This window comes from Octodon degus, unplaced genomic scaffold (assembly GCF_000260255.1).
Source record: "Octodon degus isolate 3935 unplaced genomic scaffold, OctDeg1.0 scaffold00150, whole genome shotgun sequence".
In the NCBI taxonomy this organism is placed as follows: Eukaryota; Metazoa; Chordata; class Mammalia; order Rodentia; family Octodontidae; genus Octodon; species Octodon degus.
Window position 1 is genome coordinate 5,137,673 of NW_004524726.1, and position 9,454 is coordinate 5,147,126.

Sequence of the window (9,454 nt, forward strand, 5' to 3'; positions counted from 1 at the left end):
GAGAGAGAGAGAGAGAGAGAGAGAGAACTTTATCCCCCAGTTCTGCCATTCATTTGGTATACTTTCATTACAATAATGTTCACAATGAAAAAAAAAACACTAATGTTCACAATGTTTTATTATTTGGTAATATAAAAGAAAAAGAAAAGCCAAATTGTACTTATTTTTAAGGAAATATGCTAACATTTTTGTTTCTCCTACAAAGGGCTTACACATCTTTGGTCTTGTGACTCACCCTTGCTCAAAAGTTAGATTTCTGTCTCTGCTGCACTCACAGACCCAACCTGGATAGGGTGTTTAGGCTTTTCTGCATGTTCTTCATTTTGCCTTGTCTACTGGTTCCCAGCCTTAGTTTATTTCTTGGACATGACATTCTGTGATGCTACTCCAGCACTGATTTTTTTTCTCTGTGATAAAGATAAAAATTTATTTCAGTGAGCTACATTATAATATATTCTATGCACAACTGTTGAATCTACTCTGTCCCTTGATAGCCTGCACAACTTTTCATGAACTGTTTTTTCTTTGATCAGGTCATTTATAAAGGTAAATTACTTCAAAAGTCTATTGCCTGAAGTGGAGAACATGGCAAGGAATTAAAGATGATAGACAGCAACCGAGACCCTCAGTTCAAGAACTGCAACGATACCAAATATTGTCAACACCCAGGTCTGTGTACATGAAATAGATCTTTACTTAGGTATGCCTTCAGATGAGTTCCAATCCTGGCCAATCCTTGGCTGCTTCTTCCTGGGACACCCTGAATCCAGTTAAGCTATGTCTGCTTCCTGATCCATAGAAATTTTGAGTTTAAAAATGTATGCAATTTACGCCTTTAAATTCATGGTACTGTGCAACAATTGCCACACAGATGGCAAGAAATACAAGCCACTGCCATCCACAATTCAGAAGGGAAAAGAGACAAGGTTGTTCTTGGAGTCAGGGGTGGGATAACTTGCTAAAGCTGGGGCTTTTAGGAGAGGACAAACAAGTGAAAACCATCTTGCATTAGTGAACTGGAGCATAATACCTGTTTTCATTCTCTCACTGTCCTTGAATTCCCTGCCAGAGCTTTATTTCAGCCTAACTGAACCAGATGTGAGGGGAAGTTCAGCGTTACAGCCTGTGTCAGCCGATGTCCAGGTCACAGCAGATCCATTTTCTAAAGTTGTAAGACAAATGAAGTAGGACAAACTGGGTGTCCTAAAACAATGAAAACTCAGTCTTACAATTAAGTAGGTTAGAAGTCTGAAACAGAGGTTTCAGCCAGACTGTGCCCCCTCTGAAGCCTATGGGGAGAAGCTTTTTTGTCTCTTCCTAGACTCTGGAGATTAGCTTTCAATTCTTGACGCTGTGTATGCACCCTCACATGTCTCTATCTCTCCTCTTTGTCTGAGGATACAAATCATGGTGAATTAGGGAAAATATGAATTCCATATGACCTCATCTTAAACGCAGTTACATCTACAAATATCCTATTCCCAAAGAAAGTCAAATTACTGGTATTAATATAGGGTTAGGTTTGAACATATCTTTGGGTGGACCTAATTAAATCAAAAGAGGTAGGAAGCAGAATATTTTTCCCGAGTAAAGATCAAAACATAATCCAAATGGAAGAAAAAGGGTTATTTTTTAGGTATTTACTCACATGGCTGATATTCAATATAAGGTTTCCACTACTAAGATGAAATAATGAGAAATTTGCCATTATCTTTGAGGACAAACTTCTTTTATAAACTGTGTTTTATAAAGGAAGCACTATCAAAAGAGAGTAATGGGTACAGGTTGTCTGAACATGATCAACACAGAAGACAGGTCTGTTGCCCTTATTGACTGTATTGCCCTAGGCTTTTGGAACTCGTATGCTTTTTATAAATTTCCTCAAGCCACTAAAATAAGACTCATTCAATATGGGATGTTATGAAAGAGGAAACTATGTCAACTGCATTTTAAATTACAAAATATCTACATTTAGAAAATATCAGTGATTATTCAAGAATTATATTTGTTTCTTTTTTTAACATTGTATGTTTAGATCAGAGTTTTAACATCTTCCAGGTAGAAGGGTTCTATGGGTTTTGTAAAGATATATTTGTACAAGTTTTTGAATAGGCATTTCATGGTATTTATAAGTTTCTGAAGTTCAGTCACATTTTATAGAATATAAAATCTAAAAATGAGGGCCAGTGAGATAGCTCACCAGACTAAGCACCTGCTTAGGCAAGTGCAAGGACCAGGGTTCAATCCCTCTCACCGCATGAAACACCATCCCTGACCCTGGGCTCATTGAGCTGACCACTGAGAACAGTTGTGGTGATGCACACCTGTAATCCCAGGGATGGGGAGGTCAAGAACAGGAGGATCATAGGAGTCCAAGCTGCATAGTGAGACTCTGTACCAAATACATTTAAAAAATCTAGGAAGGCTTTTATTTGGTAAATATTGGTTTTTAGGTTAAGTTTAGTGGTATAAGAAAGTAGGAAATATTGTAGTTTTGAGTGATTAGGATTTTCTATATTTAAATTTTAATTGCTTTATCTGGAAGACAACTTTGGTGATTTAAGGTTGTAGTGCAAAGCCCTGAAAGCCTTCAAATCTACAATCAATTTACAAAAATATGCCAGTTCTGAATTTATTGACCATCTGTCAGTCTTCACTCACTACTAGCTAGCTGTCAGTGTTTACTGTGTGATGCACTCTGTAATGAGTCCCTGCAAGGAACAATCTATATCTACATCACAATGATTAATGAGGTCATTGTCTATCCACAACCACCCCAGCCATCATTCTTTCTCTCCAAGCATGGGCAAATGGCAGCCCCCAAATATAAAAGAGACTCCTAGAGCCATTGCAAAGCACAAAGTTTCTGTGTGCCATGTTAATTTGATTGGCATATAAATTAATTCAGCTACTAAGTGAAACCTCCTCTATGATGATGCTATAATAGTTAAATCAATAATAGTTTAAACAGACATCTGTAAAATTCAGAGATTTGTTTTTAGCACACATTCACATACACATGGACGCACATATAGTGTTATTGTTTGCCTACAATGCACAGTGTTTAAAAATAGTTAAATCCAGAATAATGAACAGAGTGTAATCTTGGGATCCTACTGTCTCTGTTCTACCTTGTATTATATGTCATAGACTGGCTTTTTAAAGCACACAGATATTATACTAATTGTGAGAAAATCTATTAGAGTGGAAAGGACAGAGACATCTGAGCCTGGTAGTTAAGAATGTACCATTGGTATTTTCTGAAGCATTGGACATCTATCATTTTTGCTTCATGTGCAACATTTTTATTTTTATTTTAAAGTTAAACACTTTTAACACTTATTTGTTTATTTATTTATTTATTTTTATGTATTTAGTACAAGGTCTATAGAGTCTCACTACACAGATTGGACTCATAGTGATTCTCCTACTTTAAGCCTCTCAAGTGCTGGAATTATAGGCATGCAGCATCATGTCCAGTCTCAGTCACTGTCTCAGCACAGCCTGGGGACAGGATAAGCATAGTACTCCAGGGATTGAACCCAGGTTCCTGCATCTGCCTAAGCAAGTTCTTCATTCTGCTGAGCTGTCTGGTCAGTCCATTGTATAACATTTTTATATGCCAAATGTTAGCAATATTTTCTATCTAGTGTGCTTGTTAATGATGTTATGTGAGATGAAACTGCAGTGTATTTGGTATTAGATGTTTGTCATCTGTCCTGGTATTGATGGGAAGAATTATAATAGAGTCCAGATATCAAAAAAATCTTCAAGTCCAAGATTTAGTTTTAGGACCAGGGATATAGTTAAGTGGTAGAAGTGCCTGTCTGGCAAGTGCAAGGTCCTGAGTTTAATTCTTGGTACAAAAGAGACTCAACTAGTTTAATTTCCAGCATGCTTAAAATGTTCTATGCTTTATGCATTTTAGAAAATCATACTGATTCAGTCAAGGAAAAGAATCCCTAGAATTTGACCGTGATGACGGATAATTCTTTCACCAATTTAAGGGATACAAAACTCTTAAGAAAGAGGGCAAAACAGAATAAAATAAGAGGATCTATCTATCATGTATCTATCTATCATCAATTTATCTATCTGTATATCTATCTATCTATGTCTTCTATCATATATGTGTTAAGTTGCTTGGAAAAGTGAGACTATTATAGAGACATAGATGTTATTCTCAGAAGTTTGATGTGGGAGACTAAAGATGTTATAAATGATTAAAACATAGTAGAAAATATGAAATAACAAGATGGGAGTCACAGCCTATCAACAAAGTGACTGGGGGTGTTTTTAAAATGACCTGAAATATTAACACACCCTTAGGTTCTTCAGAAATACATGATGAAAGTACTTGATATTTTCTGGGCACATGGCACAGAACACAACGTACACTCATGAGAAGTTCGTGAAAATATGCAGGAAAAGATTGGTCTACAATAAGGAGGTCTACCTACTTAGAGAGAGGTGACTGCAAGTAGATGTATACTATTTTACCAATGCAAAAAGAAGCCAGCATTTTAAGCAAAATGGCTTTATTTGCTTTATATGCACAAGGTGAAGATCCTGATTCTGCTGTTAGAATAGAAATTATTAAATAAACCTGGACACTAGACATAGCTTCATAATTTTAATTTGAGGTACTCTATAATTTACTTCATTGTATTGGATCTTAGAATACTCACTTTGGGTATTTTCCTTTATCATTGCATCTTTTTTACATTTCCTTACTATTTAAATAGAATATGTTCAAATGTTTGATTGGCAGCTCCTATCTAACTATTTTTCTATCATGCCTATCACTAAAAATTGGATTCACAGTTATTGTAAGTCTTTTTAGTTGAGTAACTCTCACATATGCTTTGAAACTTGCAGAGATGCTTCACATGAAAGTAAAATGTGATATATTTACAGAGAAACTTACTGTGCAGTAGGCTATAGCTAAAGTGAGAGTGTTGACTCTATTATGGGGTCTATATGTCTTGTTGGATTTACAAGGCCCAGCAGTGGTGGCTTTGCTGATCCAGTAGTACAGAAACTTGATTTTTGTTTATTTTCCAGGGACATCAAAATAGGATGTGGTACTTTCATATGAGAAAAAACCAAATGAGAATAAACATATGGTGGAAAAACACACTAATTATATTAAATATATATTGACAATATATGAGCAAATATATATAGATATAGATATATATAGAGAGAATTTCTCATTAATCTTACTCAACATTCACTCTCACTTTGAACAAATTATCTCATTTTTCTTGAGATTTTCTGAAGTAATTCTGGGAGTCCTTTTTTGTGATTAGCTTTATTCACAGTATTATGGAAGCCTTCAAGTTGTGAATCAATTTAAAATATTTACCTTTCAGGATTGTTTTAACCTTGAAGAAGAGTCAGACATCACATTTTGCTCATCTGGTAAATAAGGTGTAAAGGGACACATAGTATTTTTACAGGGCATGGTATTTGGCAACAGCATTCACTGACATTTTTAATCACATCTCATAAAGACACGCTAGAAGACTTCCACAATTACTCCAAAATTTGTAAAAGTGAAGGTATAAATGTATTAAAAATGTGGGCAAAGAATGGAAATGTGTCTTTTATTGTAATAAAGTTTATTTAAAAGTTTACCAAATATTTTGATCACACAGCATAAAACATTCACCAGATTGCATCATACTGGTATGAAAATGCCAGGCAGATTGGAGTACTTGTGTGGGTCTTTTATGAAAGAAAATTTCCACGGAAGCGAATTTATAATCAGAGAGTTATTTGGGGAGGAAAGAAAAAGAAAAAATATAGGTGAATAGTGCAAGGTTTTACTAACATAAAGCAAATAAATCTAGATTATGTATAGTGAATTCTCATGATTTGGATGTTCACAGTTTGAATCAGTGACATTTGTTTTTGATTGTGGTAAATGCAGAATTAATGGTACTCTGAGGAGTTGGACTGAAGGTTACATGTTATTTACATATAATGTGCTAACTGGAACTATAATCACTTTTAGAAATAGTCATAAGAGTTTGTCTTTATGTTACTGAAATTTTAGATATTAAAGAAATCTTTTTTTCCCATAATTTTATTGAGAGATAAATAGCAATGAGACAGTTTAAGATCAAATTGGTAGGACAGTTTCAATAATTAACACATTGCATACTCTATTCCTAGTGGTTATTTGCTGTATGAGATGCAGACATGATATCCTATTTACAAACACTATTAGAACAAATCCCTCTACTCAGTAAGAGAATGTAACTATATATCTATCCTAACAACTTTGAATACACAGATACAAAATGGACATTCAATTGTATCCCCTTTTTTGTTTAGTTCCATCATTTGAATCTTATAGGTGTGTTAACTCAGCAAAATATTGTAAAAGAGTCCAATAGTCCATAATAGTGTTGGGTCTCCCTCTTCACTGACAATAACAGAAATTGTTGACCTGAGTCCCCTACAGCTCAACATAACAGCATGGCTTTACTTCTTATACATCATTTCTGTACTTTTCTGCTGGATGGCTAAGACCACGGCAAAGCAGGACCTATGCAACAAGAGTTGTAGATTTTTGGGTCTGATAAAGTCAGTGAAACCCCCTAAGGATTTTTCCTGAGATCCTGTACCTAAGATCCTTTTTCAATGTGAACCATGGGGATGAGTCACGGCCATTGCTTGGCGAGTGTGCTCTCTGTGAAAGCCTGAGAGAATGCTTTCTCTCTATGTGACTCTCCTTAGGCACACTCTACATCTCAATCACTTTCCTCTTTGGACCCATAATCTCCTTGATCAGAAAACTTGGGACACTACTGAGTTACATGATGTTACAGTACAAGTTCTCATATGTCCTGAGTCTTAATTGAATTTGGAAGGCTAGGGCCAAAATGTTGGCCTTCCTTGCGGCCCTCCTTTTTTTCTAATTTTGGTCTGCAAACTTAGGTTGCTACCCCTCCAGAAGAGAAGTTTATTGTTATCACAACACAACCTAGGTTGTTAAGCTAAGCCTCACTGTCTGTCTGAATATCAAATATCTTAAGCATAAGATGGAACATGTATTTTCATCAAGTATTGATATGTTGAACTTTAAGTCCCTGCAGAATACGATGAAAAAACATTTAAAATTAGAATATATTTTAAAAATAGGCTTAAAGAATTATATAGTTCTTATGTTTAGACATAAGTCCAGAAATCTAACCATATACAACCTTGAAGCAGACTGTCCCACAACATTCCTTTTCCTGTCTCCTGGCTTCATTCACCATCCCCTTCTTTTAGAACAATCATCTACCCAAGAGACATCATAGAAGCAACTGGCATGTCATGACAAGCAGCCCATATTCAGAAGACCAGAATGACGGGCACTGCAAGCATGAACCTAGGATTACAAATTGCCATGTTCAGTGCAGTTGCTTAGTTCACAGGTATCAGTATATATAATTAGTCAGGGTGAGAATTTTTAAAATGAATTGCTAGATTCAACAATCTTCTGAAGATTCTCAGGATCATTATCTTGCCCATCTTCTACATATAAGTGTATGGCTTGTCACTGCCATGTTTTCTAGCTCTTCTCCTTTCCCTCTCTTAATTAATTAGTCTTCGAGTTCTTGCTTTCCTTTTACTTGCATTATACCTTTCTATTTGTATTTCTTCTTTTGAATACTTATACTAGGGAAACTATACAATATTTACACATGGGTGTCTGGTTTATTTCACTTATGAGTATATCTTCAAGTGACATTCACTTCATGTAAAGGCTTTGAGTTTATCATTCTTTATAGCTAAGTAACACTCCATTGTATATAACTACCACATCTTTTTCATCCATTCCGTAGGTGAAGGGCATCTTGGTTGGTTCCAAGATTTGGCTATCACAAATTGTGCTACTATAAACATAGGCACACATATATCACTATGATATGATGTTTTCAGATCCTCTGGGAAAATTCCCAGTAGAGGAATAGCTGGTTCAAATGGGATTTCCAGTCCAACTTTTCTAAGGAGTCTCCACACTGATTTGAATAATGTTTGCACCAGTCTACATTCCCACCAGCAGTGAAGTGTTCCTTTATCTCATAGTCTCTCCACCAATTGTTGTTGGGTGCTTTCTTTATGATAGCCATTCTTTCTGGGGTGAGATGATATCTCAATGTTGTTTTAATTTGCAGATTAGTTATATGACAGATTAGTTATATGAGGAATATAGGAAAGATATAGATTGCATGAAGCAATCAAAGAAATATAAAGGAACTTAAAATATCAATCACAAGCTTGCAAACCATTTGAGTGAATGTGAAGATAGAGTTTCAGAATTTGAAGATGCCATCACAGAGAATGAAAATGTAAGAAAAGATCTCTTAAAAACAACTAAGAGGAAGGAAAAAATAATTCATCACCTGCAAGACGATGCAAAAATGAACAATGTGAGACTAATAGGCAAGAATGAGAAATGAGTCAATACAAATGATATAAAAAGAATACGGGCCTAGAAGTAATAGCAGAAAACTTCCCAAATATGAGGAAACAGTCTGGCATATTTGAAGTATACAGAACTCTAAGTAATGTCAACCCAATTAGAAGCACACCAAGACATATAATAGTCAAGATCCCAGAAATCCAGCACAAGAAAAATATACTGAAAGCCACTAGAAAAGAAGAAGCAGATCACATTTAAAGGACAACACATCAGAATTATGGCTGACTTCTCTTCACAAAGCATGAAGGCAAGAAGAGCAGACAGCAGAGTACTTCAAATCCTCTATGAAAACAAATTCTAGCCCAGATTACTATACCCTGCAAAACTCTCTTTCAAGGTTGATGGAGAGGTGAAATACTTCCATGACAAAGAGCAACTGAAGAATTTCATGATGATAAAGCCAACCCTACACAGACTACTAAAAGTTAGCCTAGAGAGGGACCAAAATAATCAGAACTCCACGAATGAGAACAGAAGGAACCCACTAAATACGACACACAATTAAATACAGGAGAAAAAGGAGTAAATACCAGCAGGTAAATAACATGTCAGTCATAAGTCAATATATCTCAATTATAACTATTAATGTGAATGGACTCAATTAGCCAATTAAAAGAAATAGACTGGCACAATGGATTAGGAAACAAAATCCAACAATATGCTGTATACAAGAAACACAGTTAACTCATAAAGAAATTCATAGACTGAAAGTCAAATTATAGAAGACAATGTTACATGCCCCAGAACCTCATAAAAAAGCAGGGGTAGCCATCCTATACACAGACAGTCTCAAATCAAACCAAGAAAGATCAAATGAAATAAAGAAGGCCACTATATACTGGTTAGGGGAAAAATTCAAGAAGAAGAGGTAACACTCATAAACATTTATGCACCAAACTGAGTAGTACCCAACTGTATAAGACAATTCTTAATGTACATGAAAAATCTAATATCCAATACCACAATCTTAAT